This window comes from Nomia melanderi, chromosome 5, assembly GCF_051020985.1.
Source record: "Nomia melanderi isolate GNS246 chromosome 5, iyNomMela1, whole genome shotgun sequence".
NCBI lineage: Eukaryota > Metazoa > Arthropoda > Insecta > Hymenoptera > Halictidae > Nomia > Nomia melanderi.
In genome coordinates, this window is record NC_135003.1 from 6908884 (window position 1) to 6928149 (window position 19266).

The following is a 19266-nucleotide window of genomic DNA, read 5'->3' on the forward strand; positions in this document are numbered from 1 at the left end:
CGAATAATATATTCCAGCAAGGACAATAGAGTAGAGGGTAGAGGAAGGAAGGTCGTGTGTAGAAACCTTGACGCGAACTATACACGTAGGAATGTCCAAGAAACTGTAGTTAGCAAATTACGTCACACTTTGGAATGTCACAAAAATTGTAATTTATTTGTATTTCCCATTTAACGTTTCAAGATAAAATCAAACGTTAATCGCGTTACAAATCATTCGGCTTTCAATTTCATCTTCATTATCAGCTACAGGTATACCTTAAGCAAATGCTCTTTTACTCTCGGAATTTCTGACTCTGGAAATTCAATTACTTACAAACTGATAATAGAAGAAATATAAAACTAACAAGAACAAAACTTTCAGAAGTACACAATAACGAAAACGCTAACGGCCTCCGGAAAACGTGCTCAACGATAAGAAATCCATTCACAAAACTCACATTCATCCGCCAAACCCGCAATGACACTTCAAAAGACGATAACATTGAATGAAAACGGTTTGCACACAGAAGATATCAAAACACTTTTCAATGCCCAATTCTCAAAGTACGGCCCACAGGTGACTACTTAGAAGCAATGCGGAAGAACCGTCGCTCGCCTCGGAAAGTGGAGTCAAGGGGACGGGAGCGGGCGCAAAGCGTGCAACCAGCAGTCGAGGCTAACAATAAAGGAAACCAACGACAGACAGTCTATTTAAATTCCGACGGGGGGACTGACTCGTTTTAACGAGAGTGCCTTTATTTCGTCCCGCAGGGTCGACGAAATTCACGGACACCTTGGAAGAAGGTGCGTGGCGCGTTGAGAATAGACCGGAACAAGGGAAGTCGAGGGCGACACGCGCTCCAGAAGCCTGTTGGATGGACGGGTGCTCGAGGGAATCGGAAAGGGTTGGTTAAGGTCCGAAATACACGCCGGGCAGAGAGGGAAAATGGGGATGTTCCAGGGCTGGCAGGGGAGAAGAAGAAAAAAAGAGAATCGCAAGGGTGCGCGGGGTTACTAATGCGACGGACGAGGAAAAAAAGGGTTTAAACGTGCTCGTGCCGAAGGAAGAACAAGATTAAATATAGAAAGAGCGTGACAAGGGTCGGCGCCGGGTCGTAGATTTGAAAAGGACGGAGAACGATTGTGCCGAAGGGGGAAAAGGAGAGTGGCGAAAACAAGACTCAGGTGAAGAACACTGGAACGGGGAAGTGTTTCGTGCACAGGTGTGTGTATGAGTCTGTGTGCGTGTGAAAAGGAGATACAGAGAAATAATGAATGCAAGGGTGAATGGTTACTAAAAAGGGAATAAAGAGGTGAAAGGTTACAGCTAATGCGGGAGACAGAGAACGAAGGGGGTTGTTCCGGGGTCGGCAAAAAGGTAATCGCGACGAGAATAATAGGGTAAAGGGCGTGCAAGGTTACTAATGCGACGGAGAGAGAGGGTTGTACGTGCGCCCGGTATGAAAGCAAGGGAAGGGGAAGGGGTAGATTGAGGGCCACTAGACGCGAGAAGAAAAACGAAGGAGAAATAAGTTTTTGGTCGGAACGGGAGAAGATAGCGTTGCATAGATCTACTGGAAGAAAGCTACGAATGGAATTGATGAAAGTCACGAGGAGTAAAAGATACTATTAATGCGGGAGAAAAAAAAAGGTTGCAGTGGTTGGACGGGTTGAGGTGAGAAGCGTGAAAAAGGGGAACGTGAGGTTGTGGATTAGAAGAAGAGAGGAAATGAGATTGCGCGAGCTCAAGAAAAACGGTTTGTAAAATAAATGGCGAAGAAAGCAGGGAAAATTATGAGATACAAAATCCTAGGAAGGGAGAGGAAGATAAGGGATGGAAAAGAAGATCGTCGCGGTGGCCTAGATTTTCGAAAGAGGAAACGGCAAAATGTTGTGAAATATACGAGAAAAATAAAGTAGAAAGAACAGATATTTGAATGAAAATATTATTACAACGCAGTTATGATAGAATTTCATTATATCACTTTAAAGAAAAGAAAATAGTTGGGCAGAATACAATATATTCGAAACAGAAACTTATCTAAAACTAAAGGAAGGAGGTAAAGAAGTAATCTCACTCGAAAGAAGCGGAAGAAATCGAAAGCAAAACAGAAGAGAACGTAGAGAGGAATCTGCGCTGACAGAAAGAACCAGAACTAGATCACGTGAGAGAAAACTGTCTGGAAGCCGAGGGAAAAAAGCTGATACATAATATACGGAGGAAGCGCAGGTGGCGTTCGACGATGAAACCAAAGACGAAAGTTAAATGTACGAGGAATGAAAAAGTCGAAAAGGAACGTGAAGGAAGCAGAGCTTACAATCGGAGAGAGAAAGAGAGAGACGGAAAAAGAAGAGGTATTCGTAAGTTTGCAACAAAGAAAGACAGAAGAAGGGCTTGCCAGAGGGAGAAAACTGGGGCCGGTGGACGGAGGTAAGAGAAATAAAATGGTGGTGGGTAAGCAAGGTCTCCGGGCGGATAAGAGAGCAAAGTGGCGGAGTTCAGTAGCTCGTTTTGGCCCGTATCGCCGGGTTTAACATAAAAGAAAACGGCCTTAACTGTGTCGAACGAACCTCTCTCGCCCCGGCGCGGCCCAGGAAATTTCCAAACAATTCCGTGGAAAAGACCGGCCCAACTGAACAATCGCCGTCGCCACGGGGCCACCTCTTCAATTCATTTTAATTCGCGCGAAACTCCGAACGACACGCGTGAATCCCCCGAGGATAGGGAAAAATGTACTGTGCGTTGATAGAAAGAAGAAGATATAAGGTGATACAACGTGTACTATTAATACTGAAACTACCGTGCCAGTCGAAATGAATGGTTCTCATTTCTTTATTTCGCAATTATTGGTATCTTGAAAGTATTACTTATTCGACATAATTTACAAAATACGTAGTTACAATTTTGATTACCATTTTTATACAAATCACATATCAATCGTGTTAAATTCTCGGTGTAGTTCCAGTATTAAGTTCGAATAGATGTTCAATAAGAATTTGTTTCTTCTGTTTGGCAGACACTACGTAACTTTGAAGTTTTGTGAGTTTTTTTGAAACACCCTGTATAAACGCAGACTACAATTTCAAAATAGGACAGTAACTGCAATTCGACTGCGCTTCGTTCGAGGGGAATGAAAGAAGGGTTCGGAGATTCGACGCGATGAATTTTCATGACGCGTCGGCTAATCGATTTGACGCTTGGTTACGTATTAGTCGATTTCAGTAATTCGATCACCGTTAATTGCACGGCTTTTCGGAGCTAATTGGACGGACCGACACGCGAGAATTTTTGAACACTTTCGTCTAACCGCCACGCAATGGGAATTGTTGTGCAACCGGACTCTGGCTACAGGAAACGGAAACAGCGGTTGTTGATTGGTCGGATTCGGGCATTAATTGGACGTACACGCGGATCTTGCACTGCAATTATTGTCTTATACTAGTTTTAGGGGATGATAATTGTTTTATGATGTTAGCGTTGTCGATGAACGTGTTTACACCGTTGGACTGTTGATTGAAGGGTGAATGGGAATGAGAACGCGGTGTACAATTAACGTGAAGGTTCGGAAACCGATTTAATTGTTTCGTGATGCTCAGGGTAATGAATGATGGTAAGAGAGTATTATAGCATTTAATCAACGTAAACTGGAAAATCAGTTCTTACAATGATAAAAACAAATTCATCTCGTACATTTCTTATATAAAATTTCATGAAATAACGTCTACAATGCAGGTGGAATTTCTTTTGAAGGCCATGTGTCATCAAGAGGAGATGATTAGAGCTTGATTATGCATGTGAAACCAGGCCGATGCAACTTATTGTAAGCTAGGCACCCACGAATGCGTTGGCGGCGAGTTCTCCTTGAAACCTTGCACAACTCTAACACGAATGTCAGTCAAGGTTAACCAGCGTCCTAATATTCCGAACTGAATAATATTACGTATATCGAATGCAATATTAATAAAACCTGTGTCGTATTGTTGTTGTAGGTAAATTCAAATATTATAAATAATTACAATTACTCGCAACAAAAAGAAATGAAGTTGATTAACAATCGTTTATTCCTAAATGTAGTCAAAGATACCAAAGAATAACAGTCAGTATACCTAACGATTTTCAATTTTCAAAAATTAAGATATGTATAGGATACAAATATGAACAGTGAAAAAAAACTGGAGAACAGACACCTAACGATTTCTCCATGCACATTTCTGAATAACCTTTAAAGTTTCTTTGCGAAGAACAAACAGAAGTTTACGAAATTGCGCCTTGTTTCCGACGCTCATCCCCATTCAGGAAACGCATGATCGGGGCAAAAGTTTCGCCTTTACCAATGCCCCTCGCCAAAGACGGTGCGACGTTAAGGGATAATGGAAGTTCCAGTCCGCAGGAGTCCCGTGAAAATTCCAAGGAAATTTAAGAAAATTCCGGGAACCGTGTCGGACCACAACGGAAGAGGGAGATAAAGAGTAGCGAGGACGTTGTATTTCTCATAATCGTAAACACGAGAGAGACAGCCTCGCTGGAAAGCAAACTTCTCCCGTAGCATGAATCCTGATAACTCGTTTAAGCCCGGCTTAATCTGGATTGTTATTTCTTTCGTCGGTTATTACGGAAACGCGGGCGGAAGCGGCGTGACCTCGAAACGGATGTGGAAAAAATTCTCGACTGCAGTCCATTGCAACATTATGTAATATGAGCTTTTTCCAGTTCGTGGGTATGTTGGGTACTGAATATTGAGTATCCTTGAAAAATAGATTTCGCGTGGAACAGAGGAAACTTGTGGATAAAGAGTTGGGGATTACTTGAACACTGAAGAATTTAATATTCAAAGAGTAGGTGATTAAGAAAATTAAAGATATAAAGAATTGAAAAGAGGAAGAATTTAAAATTAGAAGAATTGATCAATTGATGTATAAAATCATCGAATAATTGAATACTCGAGAAATTACCTAGAAGGATTCATTGCTCCAAAAACTGAATACTCCAAATGAATACCTACCTACTCAAGTAATTAAATGTCTAGAGAATTAAATTTCAAAACGACTGAATATTCAACGAATATCATATAATTGAGTGTTCGGAGAACTGAATACCTGAAAAGTTCGAAACTCGCAGAATCCAGTACTAAAAAGGCTGAGTGCTTATACAATGGACTACTCGAAGAATTAAGCGGCGTAATAATGAAGGCGCCGGCCAACTGAAAATAAACGAATGCGAAAAGGGAATCCGCGAGAAGACAATTTTCTCCGTCTTTAATGTGACGTTAATGGATACTTTGCAGATCCATCGAGCAGTCCTCGGAGAAAGGAAAAAGTCACTGGAAAGCGTTCTCAATTTCATTACTGTTACCGGCGCAATGACTCCAAAGACATCTAATGAAATTTACGACTCATAAATTTCTGAAGTAACGACACACCGTTGCAATGGTGCCGCTCCCGTCATAAAAACCGACGGACAGCTTAATAGAACGAACGATCGATCGCCGAATATCATTGATAGACGTGCGCGCACATCGACGAGATCAACGATCAACAGATCCAACCAACGTAACCGCTGTGACACACTTCTAAATTATTCCTAAAGCCGAGTTCTCCGCGTAGCAGTTCCCCTTTAACCGCGGGCCGCTTTATCTTCCGAACCACTGCCCTGGCCGACTAAATTGATCTATGATTTCTCGGAAGGATCCATTTCAGAGATAGAGGCATGCCTTTATGAAAGGAGTAGTTCCGAGATCTCTCCCTTAATCTCATGCCATTATCATCGTTCATCGAATTCAACGACTCCAATATACCCTAAACAAAATCATGATATCAAAGTTCGACTAGAAATAATTAATAATTCATCTTTCGTGTTCCGTTTACATAAATTTCCTAGATAAACCAAAGCCTCTTAAAAAGAAAGAAACTTGAATGATAAATTTCCAACTTCTTCAAATGATCCTTGATTAAATTATATAATTCGCCGATCGGACCAATACAGCGTTATGGTATAGCTTTCCCACAAAGAAAATGCATGATAATGAATTTTTTTCCGATGCCACGCAATCGTAATGCTAATATTCGCGCGGCGGAATGAAAAAGGTTTCCGAGAACCAGTTCCTCCTCCGGCGAGCTCTTGGTGGCAGGTCCAGACACTGTTTTGAGAGAAAGCAAGTCGGGAAGACGTTATCACCAGCACGGGTCCAGGCGCAGTATAAAAAGACGAGGGAAAGAGAGAAAAAGAGAGGGAAGCCGGCCGCAGACCGGCACGAAGTTTCGAAGCTAAGGCGGGTTCTTCAATCGGGTTCGCGAGAGTCAACGACACCGTCCCGAGGAACGATTCCCCCGGCCTTAATAGGATGACGCCTACTCAAAACTTCTCATGATATAAGAATCTAATTATCTGCAGGCCGGCCGGACATAAATTTCTCGCGTGAAGAACTTCGCGAGTTCGGAGGGAATCGGGAAACGTAATGACCTTCCCCGAGATAACTCAAAAACTTCGGTGAGAGCCGAAGGAAAAGGGTGGGCCGGAGGGTGTTGAACAATTGAAGAATAGGCGAGACGGGGGATCCGTGGGGATCAAAAATGGAGCGGGACCGGGAAGCGCGGAGGGGTTTTAGGGATTCGATGAATCGGAGTATTGACAACGGACGAACCGAGTAATTATCTCCGGAAGAAAATTTTGTGGACGACGGGCGAGCTGCGTCGAGAAATTGAATTAAGCACCTCGAGGGAATCGATGAACTGTCGGGTTGTTGATTGAGGGAATTGAAAACGTTGGATTTGAATTCTTAAGGGATCGAGTACCTGATAAAGTTGAATATGCGAAGAATTGAATGTTTGAAAATTGAAGTACTTGGAAATGAGTACTTGAATAGTGAGTACTCAGAGGTGAATACTTAAGAAGGGATGATGAGTACTCGAAATATTGAGTACTTAGAAAATTGAGTATGCGAGAGAAACGGTTATAAAATTATTTAATTATTCGAAAAGCTAAGTACTCGATTGAGTATTTCTAACGTTAAGTACTTCAAATATTAAGTACTCAAGGCAACACTGAACTCTAATACAGAATCACAGGACAAGAAATAAAAATTCGAAGTCACTAAGAAAATACAATATTCAAACATTAAAGTATCAACTAAATCAAATTCAAATTTTAAATTTTCCCGCGCGGCGTGTAAATTTTATAAATTTCGAGGCGCGAAAATTCCAACACGCTTTGCATTCCAAACACGAGGTGTGTACGCGCAATAATACGTCGCAGAAAATTCCACTGGAAACGTGTTTACATTAAGGGCCCGACAAGCGCAGCCTAGGGCATCGAGGATACATCATCCAGCTCTGGAACGGCGTAACATTCGGTGCAGCTCCATATTTTAAGACGCGTCACGGAGAGTACATAAAAACGCGCGCGGCAAGTATACGGCCAGAGTGCAACCGCGTGTACCGTCTGCCCCCCTGTTGAACGCTTCACGTTATACCACCCCGGACAGTGGCCGGGGACGAGCGTTGAAATACGTGGGACGTATTCTCGTGTGACGCTAGTCGGTGACACAACGCAATTGCAACGCCAGCTGTCACCGGCATTTATTAAGTCACGCTGTTCTCTGCGAATCGAGCTATCCCCTGAATTTCTTTCCACCTAGACACGCGTGTCAACGACCCTCGAAAAAACTGCAACTTTATATCGCCCATTCAAGTCAAAACTGGGGACCCCTCGTCATCCTCACGGCTCTATAAGCAACGCGTCAAATCTATTTGCGTACAATGTTCAATAAGCGGCGCAACGCGTTTAAATAGAGAAAATAACTGGTGACACTTGACCCTGTTTATCTTTCATACAATTTATTCTGTCTACTATGTGGCACGCTATAACGTTCACGTGGAAATATTTCTGCAACCGTACATTTTTGATAAGAGTACCTTTACGAGCAGTGTTACAGGGAAATATGAATTTCGTGTTCGCCAGAGTTCAGCGGGAACCGGATGCCGGATATCGCGTTTCGCATTGAAAATAGCACGCATTAAAACGCGACGGTTCTAAACACGTGAAACTGTGATGCTGACTCACCGGTACTCTCTTCTTTCTTCAGCGATCTTCCCGCTGTGGTGTACAGTCCACTGGTGGTATTCAAGACACAGTGAACGATTTGTTTAGGTAACAGTGGAATTTCACAGCGCGCACAGGAGAACACCAACGAAGAGCCACGCGGTTCTCGGAACCGACCGAAAGCAACGAAAATTCTATTCTTGACCCGCACGGCACGAGATCCGACAGCCGACTGACTTCACGCGGATGCTGCGGCAAGCGTGTTGCCACGAGTCCCCTGCCGAACGCTGCGCTCATCCCCACCACCGCACCGCTCTTCGGTCTCCGTCGCTCGCATTCGCCGCTGTATTGTCCCCTCTCCTTCCAGACTTCTCGTTCCTGCACGTGGAAGCAGCAGTTGACTCGTACCGACTTGAACTTCGTCAAAAATGAATATTTGGAGTTAGTTGCATTCTTTTCGTTGGACCATGTGGATGAGTGTTTCAAGAAGTTTACATTTTTTAAATAATTTACGTGGATTTGCTGGGCAAATGTGCAATAGCAGTGACAAGAGCTTGCAGAAGTTACGAACACTTCTTTCTAAGGGTCTGTCAGCTTTAAATACGAGTTTTTAGCAGTGAATGTAGGTTTATTCGTTTATGCTACTCTTCGTAGATATACACGAAGTTGTTCACGTGTGCTTGACTCCGAGTCCAAACTATTTTATATTCTTGTACATATAAATGCAATATAATTGTTATATTACTATAATCAGTAACATTCATACCATTAATGCACCACTAGTATCATTAATATCAACTCAGAACGTTTACCAAATAACCTTCTAAGATCACACAAAATTCCTAAATAACCATTACCAAAAAATCAGAAATTCAAAAAATCCCAATTAACGGCCCTAAAATCAAGCAACAAATTCATTCCACGTATTCCCTTCATACCCTCCAAAACTAACACATATAAAAACATATTTACAAATACCCCTCAAATAATCCAACACCGGGCAAACACAAAAGCTTCAGCGGATTTCGAGAACTCTCCCGCACACAAACCCAAAAAATCGGACTGTACGATCGACACAAAGTTCTCGCGGAAACGCGCGTGTCCGGCTTACAGGTATCCCGTGTTCTTCCGAGCTTTCATCCTCTTCCGTCAGTACGCTTTATCCCGGCTTTCCTTCGCGACCGTTCTGTCCCTCTCGCTCTCTTTCTCTCTTTTGCACGCACCGCCAATCCCATTCGCCGCTCCCTCTCTTTCCGGACGAGCCAGCGCACCGTATTTCTCGACCGGGACGTTTTTCTCTCGTCAGGCGGTCCCGCGGACACCCTTCGCCGTCGTCTTCACCGTCGTCCGGCTCATTTCGCCCGCGACGCCTCATTTTCCTCGTAATCGTTTCACTTTTTTCACCTCTCCACCGCCACCCCCTCATAACCGGAGTGTCCCGTTTTCATAATAGTTTCACTCCACAGCACCCGCAGCGGTTTGCTTTCCCATGCGCCGCCATAAATGTCTCTGTTACTGATTCGTTTCATTTCAGGACTCTTTTTCCACCGTCTCGCTGCCTACTTCAGCGACTTTAGCTCCGTCGCCTTTCAGCCCGCGGCTTCTGTAAACAGTTTCTCTCCCCCTACCGTCGCTCGCGAGTCGGACTTCCGCGTCGTGGGAGCCCGTGACAACTACGTCGCGTTACGCTCGCGTCACCGCATTAGCATAAACTTACCCCGAGCCCTTTTAAGTATCAAAAATTCCTACTACGAACCCCAACAAAGTTGTAACGGGTTTAGTTGCTACGTTCGCCGGTTTTAAGAGCGATTTTACGAGAACCGAGTCGAGGGAAATTGAAAAGAATTGTCCTGGATTGCGACTTAATCCGAATTTTTGTTGTGTTTATCGCGGGAATTCGTAAGTGGTTTTAATTTGTCGCTTGTTCCACGGTCTAGCGTTTTTTTTTAATGGAACATGATATAAATTGAAAGCGTATTTTTTATTTAAATATGAGTTTCCTTTTTAAAAATAAATATGACTTTACGCGGATGTTCATTTTCTCGAAGTACAATTGATTGTTCCCTTTAGTCAAGTTTTAATTGGTTCATTATTTTCTTTAATTTCACATGCAAATGAATGCACATACATGCAATGAGGACGCAATTGCCATTATTTTCTGATCGCCATCGTTACCATTCGGTATCTCAGTCTTACGATGCTCCATTGTATTTCACGTCCCACAGGAATGGTCATGTTACACAACCCTAAATTCTTGACCCCGTTTCCGGGCAACGCTTAGCAATAAAATAAACCCTTTTCGAACACTATATTGGCATCTGTAGTTATTTGGCACTCGGCTCCTTGGAAACAGCGAACCCTTTCCTCGGAATTCCTTAAACGTTCACCATAGCGCGCGAAGTTGAAGGTGCTGTAGTATAATATCCATGAAACTGTAAAACTCGGAGAGTTGATTGTTTCATTTGCTCGACGCGAAAGTTTCCATTCTTTCATTTTCGCGGCAATAAACTATACAGCCCGCTGAAAGAATGTTCATCAAAATAGCTTAAGCAATTATTAAAGTAATTGTAAAATAATTTATGAATCGTTTCCTTCGAAGATACACATTTCACTGCTTAATTAATAAAGAATGTTTCATTCATTGGTAATAAAGTGTTTTATAGTTTCGCGACTGGATTGTCTGCGTTTAATCGAACGCTAATGAATAATAGATTTTTCAATCTTTATACGTATTCCAAAAGTTTCCTACTGGATAACAATTTCGTCTACTTCCGAGACGAAAACTTCCAGCGGGCGATCGAGAGCGCTCTCAGCCAAAAGAATTTTTCGAAAATGATGTATCCGTTGAAAACAAGGATCGCTCGAAGTGCCATACATCACGGGCAGAGTTCGCTTCGCGGGTAAAAAGAAGCGACTCTTGTATTGACATTCGCGGCGCGACTTCCTCGTAGTTTGACCTCTTATAACTTCCAGGGGACACATTATTTTGACAAACTGCTGTTCAACCAAACCTTCGCCTGGCAGGATATGAAATTTGGGATTACGTATACATTCAGAAACACGAGTTCAAAGTCATTTATCTCTTCCTTGAATTGGACTTGAAGAAGACCGATTAATTGTCATTCTGTTAACGTGGCTAGTGAAAATTTTCTTCGAAAATATCTTTAGAAACACTTCATCTACATTAAAAAATAATTCTCACATACAACACTACTTTCTTTCTATATTCAAACTAAAAATTGACAAAGTTGTTAATTCAATTTTGAATTTTCAAACTCTTTCCTTCTCCCTTTCATAACGTTCATTAAAATTCAAACTTAGTACATTACTCAGATAACCATCACCCAAATACTTACCAAATACAGAAAACTGAAACTCTTATTCTATTAAATACCCTGCAACGCATGTAAATTCATCAAAAGATTAGAACAAGAATCCAAAATGAAGTTACAATCGGTGAATAAAAAGAAACTCTCCAAATTGTCCATTCCAAAAAAACGAGCACCCGGATTTCATTAACAGAAAGCCCGCGAACCCTTTCCAGCAGCTCGTAGAGGTCCTAAAAAACTTCGTACAGGCCCCCGAATAATTATACAGGCACACAATTTCCGGTTTACAGTTTCCGCGGCGCAGCTGCCGCGGCCGATAATCCGCGTAAAGATTAAGGGAAAAATGTTTAGACGGAAGTAGAGGCGGAGAGTAGTTGCGCAGCGGCGCGCGCTACACCCGAGTAATATCTGAGCTTACAAGCGAGCGTGTTAATCGCTGCTGTTACTTATTCCCCACCCCCTGGCGTCTCTGTATTCCGGGACAAAGGAAAAGTCGACGAATCTAGTCTCTTTCCATGCTCCCGTGGGAAAACGTTCTCGCTTAACCTGTACAGAAGCCAAGAGTGAATTTACTCGGCGAGATGTTGTTTTGATATTATTAAAAAAGATAACAGCTGGCAAGACTAATTTATTGGCTTTTTACTTGAGCAATTATTTACGATAATGTTATTCTAAAATATATACATTCTCTAGTGTACTTCAGTGTGAATGAAACAATAACTATATTGACATTATATTTCCATTGATAAGAGAGATTACTCAACATATAAAAAATACATTGTTTTCTCATTTAACACGTTGATCGACACTGGTCAAATCACTCACACAATCAAGGCAAGTTTTCTTATTAGATTGGAAAAAAACAGAAAAGCTAATTGACTCTAAATTCTCCCAACCTTCTCACACCTCACACATCGGAATTTCAATTCCCTTAACACATCACTAAAAAAACTAATTTTCAAATTTTTAAATTTCATTTAACCAATTTCGAAATCTATAAAATTGCATGAAATCTTAAGGACCACTACAAGATAAACGATTTTAGATGATCAAAGAAAGATAGCTGCAGGGGTTAAATCCCGGATCAGTAATCCCGCTCGGTAGCGGGAACAGCAAAAAAATTTCGCCAGACCGCGCGCGGAACGCTGCTCGATTTATTTCAGCCGCAATGTAACCGAGAGTTGGCGTTCACTTCCGCTGGAAACGGGAACTGCGAGTACCGGGCATGAAGTGGTGAGGGAGAGGGTGGGAAGGAGAAAAGGGGGCGGGCGTCGACGTCCGCGAAGACTGCGACGGGGACGATGCAGAGGAGAACGACTTGCGGCGGAGTTTCCGCGGGGAAACTTTAATTTCTTACGAGTTCGCGGAAAGTATTTCCAGCCGCGCGGCGCGGCGCCGAGCCGAGCCGCCGTCCTCACCACCTGCCGGGGGAAAATGCAGACGGAACCGAAAAGTTTTCGCGAGCCGGTGCATACATATAAACGCGGGGGGCGAGGTGATACCGAACACCACCGTCGCGGAATTTATTGGCTTCGTTGGGCGTCGTCGCGCCGGAATTAGGGGCTCCAATGAACTGACCGCGCGTTTTCGTGAATTCGTAATTTGGCCCGAACGATTTACACCTCGTTTTCTCGATAGTTAGTTCTCTGGAGAAATGAGTTTCTTATTAATATTCTATCAGGGATGGTCTTTGAGAAACATTGTTTTGTGATTCTTGAGATAACGTGGATGAGAAGAGTTCGAGAAGATATATTTGGGTCATTTTAGGCTGTTAGATATTGTATTAATTTTAGTTGGAATATTGGTATTTTATTTGTAACTAGTATATATTTTTGTTTTGGTTTACCGTTTGTTTTGGGAACGAAGGCTTTTAGAATTTCATTATTATAATTATTACTTTTTATTTTACTTTGTATTAAAATAGTTGCCGGAGTTTTTATTAACTAAGGCGATTATTACTTGTGCACTATGTGAAAACTGAGATTTTATTATAGTGAAGGAGGGTTATCTGACTAGTTAGAATTAATATTATTATTGTTGTTGTTGTTATATAATGTCTAATGTAATAACATATATAATAACTAATATATACTTTTTCTACTTTCTTTCACAAAGTCAGTACAAAGTCTTACACGTTATATTTGAGCAACGCTTACTTTTGAATAATCCAATACATCCATCGATAATCTTAATCCCATACCCTCCGAAATTAGAATAGAGCAGCTCATCTGTAAAAAAGGGGGAAGGAGGAAATGCCCATTTAACGGGAGGCTCCTGACAAAGGATCTCTTTGTTGCTAATCTTTCGAAATGTACACCCCGGACGCTTTTGTTAAGCTCCGGGCCGTTTCCCCGGTCGCGGCGCGGCCGCGATCGTGTATTTCCGATTTTATCGGGCTGAATGAACGGAGGAGTATCGGTTAATCCCGTAAGTAACGCGGTTTTTCCTGCGGACTGCAGCACGATACAAGCCGTAATTGCAGGGGGATGTTCATTCGCAGTGCATGCCGGGTTAACCCGTTGTTGCGGCGCGATTTGTCTCCTTTCTTCTCATGCTGCACCCCTTTCTTTTCGTTTTTCGGTCGAAACGACACGAGATAGTCTTCTTACCGAGATAGTCTGAAAATCGTTCGATGTTCTTTTATTGCTAATAGATGAAGGTGGCAACGATTCTGGAGGAGATTAACCCTTATCATACCAAGTATATCGTAGAATAATTGACAGTTGTTCCACATATGTTTTTTTAATTTCAAAGAGAAAATTCAGTTATGGATGTTGAATGAGCATAAAATAATATCAAGAAAACAGGAAATTTATTCATACATATTTAACTGTTGCAATTGTGATCGATGTATCCGTGCTTGGCAGTGAGACTGCCAATTGGAGTAATAAGAGTTAAAAGATCCAAAGCACCAAATGAGTTTATATTCATGGGACCATCCAATTTGTTCCTTTCTCCTGTTTTAAATAGATATTCTATTTAATATTCCGCTAATTATTCTTTATATCCGAACTGATCATGGAGCTTCGAATAGTTTAGTGTTTTCGGAACCAGCCCCATGTATTTATAGTTTGAACCGAGCCTCGATCGATCCGATATCGGCTCGCATTCTCGTTGCCAGATCACTCGACTCTTCCAGAGTTAATTAGCGACTGCACCAAGCATGTATGGGTTCATTTAATCCTTGCCCGCTCTTGAAGCAAGAGCAGCAAGCTTGCAGGACTATATAGAGGAGTGGCTGGTGTCTGCCCCAAAGGCGGCTAAAGGTGCATTCTCACTGGGGAAGAATTTATGAACCATTAACACTTACAGGAAGTTTCCACGATTTTCATTAAAATCGCCTCATTGTTTCTTCTTTTCTTGCGCGAAAAATTCACTGTGGGGAAGACATAATTGCAAGAAATTAACGTAGACGCAAGAACGTATAAAAAGCCTGTAGCAAGGACAAAACGAGCAAAGACGTTCTTCCACGGTGTCATGTTTGATCGATTATACCAGTCATCCACGCGAAACTTCGTGCACTCTATCTTTTAGCCGATGTTCAACTTCGGTTGAAGTGTGAAGAAGTTAGTCCCGTGAGACCGTGACTCAGATGTTTCTGCTGCCCTCAAGCATTTGCAAAATTTGTTAAAAGAAAATATTAAATCGTGACGTTAACAACATCTAGGGTATTTCCACTGTAATTAAACGTTCGGTCGAATAACATTCGCATGTACAAAATTGATATAAAATTCTTCGCTATTAATCTAAGTCGAAGCTAAGAGGATAAACATTTGAAAATGATGTTATGGGCAAGTACTAAAAAATAGGAAGTTCCAAGAGGAAGCGGGAATAATGCTTGAATTCGCTGTGTAGCTGCACGTTCCGATCCTAATAGTCGGAGCGTTGACGTTCCGCTCTTTTTGCAGTGCAATCGTGAACTTTCGCAACTGCAAATTTTCTCACAGTAGTACTCGTTGCACTATTCGATACGTAAAAGGGATCGTCGTGGGGGTAAAGGGGGAAGAGGAGCAGAAAAAAGGGAAAAAGAAGGAAGAAGAAGGAAGCGGAGGAGTTCCCCCTTCAGGAAGAAGAGTCAACTCGCGAGAAGTGGAAAGCGCCTCGCGAGTGCATCATCGCGCTTGCATTGAGAATCAACTCGGAGGAAGTTCGAGAATATTTCCTCCGTCGTGTCGTTCCATCTTCCCTCAAAGGCCAGCCACACCCCTTGGTCCCGCTTCTCGTCCCTTGCAATTTGTTGCCGCCCGACCGATCCGCCAGGATCCGCCGGTTCCCTTTTTTTTCTTTTCCTGCTGCTCCTCCTCCACCTCTTCTTGCATCCAGACGTGCCACTTTGTGCGACGCGTGTCAGGTGCAAATTGCATCAACCAGAAATGCATCCTCGGCGCGGGGACCCGCAATACTTCTGAAAATCGTTTTGCACCGGGAAAGAATGTGATCACTAGCGACGTCAACGACCGGATGGGTTATTCAGAAATTATTCGACTGCCCACTGAAGTGGAAATATACCTTAACAATTTAACTGTCACGTCACCCGAATTCGTGTGGCATCATTTTTTACATGAGCATGAACATTAATTTTGTTGATGACATATCAGAGGAATCCAATTTTGTTGGATATTCGAAGTATAAGGAAGATAATAATTTTGAATAATCTTGACTTTTTAGTTTTTGTATTATTAAAAAAATTGTTTCGATTGCATAGCAGGTTTTATGAGCGTTTACTTGACAGTCAAAGTATTAATATTCCTTTGCGATGAAGATAAGAATCAAAATGAACAAGTGCTCGAAGGATAAAGTGTGATGTTAGAATTCTTCGACATTTCAAGGAGATTGAAATTCGAAAGTTATACTTCTACATACAAAACTCATCTATTAGAAACAAACACAAAATTTCTACATATTACATAATACGAAATAAATGAGATTTAATGCTCCACCACAAGTGATGCACGGTCCCCTCTGAAAATAGGGAACAATTTGGGCAAAGGCTAAAACGTCGAGAAAATTCGCAATATTTATTCGAGTAATTGATGCACGCGGGCCACCGCACGTACACCATTGTATTTTAAAAAGTCTATTTAATGGGGAGTAGTAAGGGCCGGGGGATGCTCGAATTTTCGTTAAAATTACAAAACTTCAATCTCCCTGGCGCAAGAGTTCCAGCGTGGAATTAGCGCGTTTCCGTGGAATAAGAATATGTAGTAGTACTGCAAACATTTCTCCCCACCCCCACGGACACACACACAAATGGAATGTTTCCCATATGTGGTAAATATTTCATTTGAATTTCATGTCCGTTCAACGTTAACGCCGCGGCGGCCCGCCGACGAATAATTTACTCGAAACGAACGTCGGTGGGCGGCGCGGCACGATTTTTATTGCCAGAAGAAAACCGGACGATGCGACGGCCACTCGTTAGCGTCTCCCGGCATTCACCCCATCCTCTTCCCCGCGCAGAAATGAAATTGAAAATCGCGTGCAGTTTCCGAATAAACATTCCGACAGTCGCGTTTACATCCGTTCGCAGCGTTAACCCGGGAATTAATTGCGGCAAATATATCTTCAGAAATACGCCGTTATTATACCTGGCCGGCTTGACGCTTGATTTAGATTGTTCATTAAGGGAAAAGGGTATGGCAGGTGGCCATTATTGTGCGCGTGATATCCAGGCCACGCGTGAGATGTAAAAATAAAGTTGCAAGACTGGACATACTTCACGAGCACTGTTTGTTTATGTTTTCGATAAGGGTTTCCGGAAATCGATGGACATGGTCTAAGGTGTTCTTTTATTGTAGTAAAACTGTTCTTGGTTGCCAATGTGATAGCGAAAAATTTATATAATATAGAAAATCCTCTAGATTTGTAATAGTTTATGGGAATGTTAATTGAATCTATGAACGTGATTATAGAAAACAACAGTTGTAATTTTCAAGATTTTGAATTGAAACATTTGTATTTTATCATAATAAACTTCAATTAGGTGCTCCGTAAAATGACAATTATGACACACAATAATTTTACAAGTCGAAAAATATATTTGTGAATTGCAAATGTTACAATTAATTAATATTATCATTAATCAATATTACTATTATCCAATATTACTGTTAATCAACATTACCATTAATTAAATAAATATCAACTCCCAAATCCCAAGTAGCTACGTTCTACTGTCTTATAATTTCTTTCTCCACTGAGATCGATCTGACCACATTGTTATTAATAACTTATCGAAAATAAGAGAAAATTCCAGTCTTGTTCCATGTCACCGTGTTAAATTCTATTTTAAATCTTCGCCACGAGTTTGACACGATGTTGTAGGACAAGGGGTTAAACGGTGGATGAATTATTAACGGTTAATAAATCGTCCTCGGATAGGCCTAATAAAGAAGAAATTAATTCAGTGGCTGCAAGTTCGCAGACGATAAAGACGCCGTGCGCGCTACCTCTGCAAGAGAGAGCTTCATCTCCGAGACAAGAATATTAACCACACACACATTTTCCTCGTATCCGTTGTGATCGTCGCGGCAGGGGCGCGTATAATTATCACTAATTACACGTCTCCGCGAGGCGTTCCGCTAAACCGACCGGAGCTTTCCCTTTCTCCCGCTGCTAATAATCGTGAATTACAAGTAATAAATTAAAGCTCGGCTTAATTACGGGCTCGCGTGTCATATCAACGCCCCGGTCCTACGCGCCAACAATTTCCGCGAGCAGCACGAGCGGGAAAGAGAGGGCAGGCGTCGTGCAAGCTCGTACAATCCTGCTCACAAATTATTCGCGCATCACGCCGGCAACAAAGTCAATGTTATTAATGACTTAACGGCTGCCGCCGTACACGCGTGATTCCATTGGTTATCGGTTATCTGCCGACATCGTGTGACCGTGACTCGTCTCTGACAACTTTTATTTGTCGATGTTGTAGTAACATTCTCTGAACATTAATCAAGTATTAGAACTAGTCTATGAAGCGTATGAACTAGTCTATGGCTGCTAAGTTTTCTCTAAAATTTGTTTTAAAACTAGTAGACTGGAAATTAAATGTACTGTGAACTTTGAATTTTGAAAAAGTTGTTTATGAAAAATTGAGTGAAAATTTCTTAGTTTTTTAATATTGGTTGTTTATATTAATAGTAGTGTAGAGAGAATCTTGAATCGTGTTTAAAATTCTAAAATTAGTGATCGTAACCAAGAACAGTTTGAACATTTCAATTCTTCGCAGATCGTCGGAATCGATGAAGTTTCGCGTCACCGGTTTCGAAAAATGCGCGGAAAATGCGCGAAGAAATCCCTGTCTCATCGAGGCAACGAAGAGGCCGTAAATTCCGCGAGAACAATGTACGTGTCAGACGCGAGCGCCGGTAGAAATAAAACGTCGGCCGGCCACCGTTGAAGCGCTGTTTGCACGGGCTTTTTTTCATCCGGCGGGATTAATGCGCAAACCGAGTACCTTATAAACAGGAGGTGGACTGCCAGGGTGACAAATCGTCGGTTGGTCGGACGTTGATTCAAAGGGACACACCTTTTTCTGATCCCGGAAGGATGCAGCCGGCATTCACGCGGAGAGAAATCACCCCCCGACCGACCGGAAGAATTAACGAGGATAATCGATGGCGGAAATTGAATTCTTTGCAAACTGTTTCGCTCCTCCCGTTTCCTTCTTTCAAATTTGTTGTGATGTGATCTGCGATTCAGAGAATTACGAGACTTTACCAGGTAAATTCACTTGTAACAGTGATAAATTAAATTAACCCGTTTGAAAGTGTCTCAAGCCTTTGATTGAAATTAATTCACTCCAACTGATATAGTCGAGCAACATAGACAACTAAAAGCAATTGTGTACGGAATATTCCGTTTCTAGTAATAAGGAACAATTATCGTATGCGGATTATTGCACTTAATGATGCAAATGGGT

The 19266-nt window shown here is 42.0% G+C and overlaps 1 protein-coding gene across 6 annotated transcripts in view; it reads right to left on the minus strand.

Moving 5' to 3' along the window:
- The window catches only part of PH4alphaEFB (prolyl 4-hydroxylase subunit alpha-1), a 346708-nt gene that overhangs the window by 188672 nt on the left and 138770 nt on the right, over positions 1-19266 (minus strand). For 2 of the 6 annotated variants that reach the window (XM_031985764.2, XM_076367921.1), the window contains exon 2: positions 8041-8436. The exons of 3 other annotated variants lie outside the window; for them this stretch is intronic. The gene's annotated coding sequence lies outside the window, so the exon portion shown is untranslated. The remainder of the gene's footprint in view (positions 1-8040; positions 8437-19266) is intronic. One more of the 6 variants, XM_031985763.2, reaches the window with a different exon arrangement.